General features: G+C 41.3%; 1 protein-coding gene across 1 annotated transcript in view; it reads right to left on the bottom strand.

The window, feature by feature from the left end:
- LOC110039435 (transformation/transcription domain-associated protein-like) overlaps positions 1 to 477 on the bottom strand; it is a 167,596-nt gene that overhangs the window by 55,615 nt on the left and 111,504 nt on the right.

Raw genomic sequence — 477 nt, 5'->3', positions numbered from 1 at the left:
CTGTATAGCATGTCATATTACTCATGTTTTCCACCTGCTACTGTACTGCATAGCATGTCATATTACTCATGTTTTCCACCTGCTACAGTTCTTCCTGTATAGCATGTTATATTGCTCATGTTTTTTGCCTACTACTGTTCGACATGTATCCTACTGTTTGCCCTGTACTGCACATTTTATATCATATAGCTTTAAGCATGTCTCCTTTTATATAAGATGTTTAGAGGACTACAACCATAGGGCCGTTTGATTTGACACTATAACTGGACACCCTAGAAAACTTAAACTCGTCACGTCGGTGAGCTTGGAGCCAGCGCGGTGGGCAGCACGGTCATCTTCAACAGCAGAACATGTCTTCCCCAGCAAAACCATCCCTTTTCCTAGAAATTAAACAACAATCCATAAGACTTCGAGGTTGTTTGCCTAGCGCAACATAAATCCTCCACCTTTTCTTTTGACATTCGTATAACTCTGCTG

Source organism: Phalaenopsis equestris, unplaced genomic scaffold, assembly GCF_001263595.1.
Source record: "Phalaenopsis equestris unplaced genomic scaffold, ASM126359v1 Scaffold000002, whole genome shotgun sequence".
Taxonomy (NCBI): Eukaryota; Viridiplantae; Streptophyta; class Magnoliopsida; order Asparagales; family Orchidaceae; genus Phalaenopsis; species Phalaenopsis equestris.
Note: the sequence above shows the minus strand (reverse complement) of the source record. Positions and strands in the feature narration are given on the sequence as shown.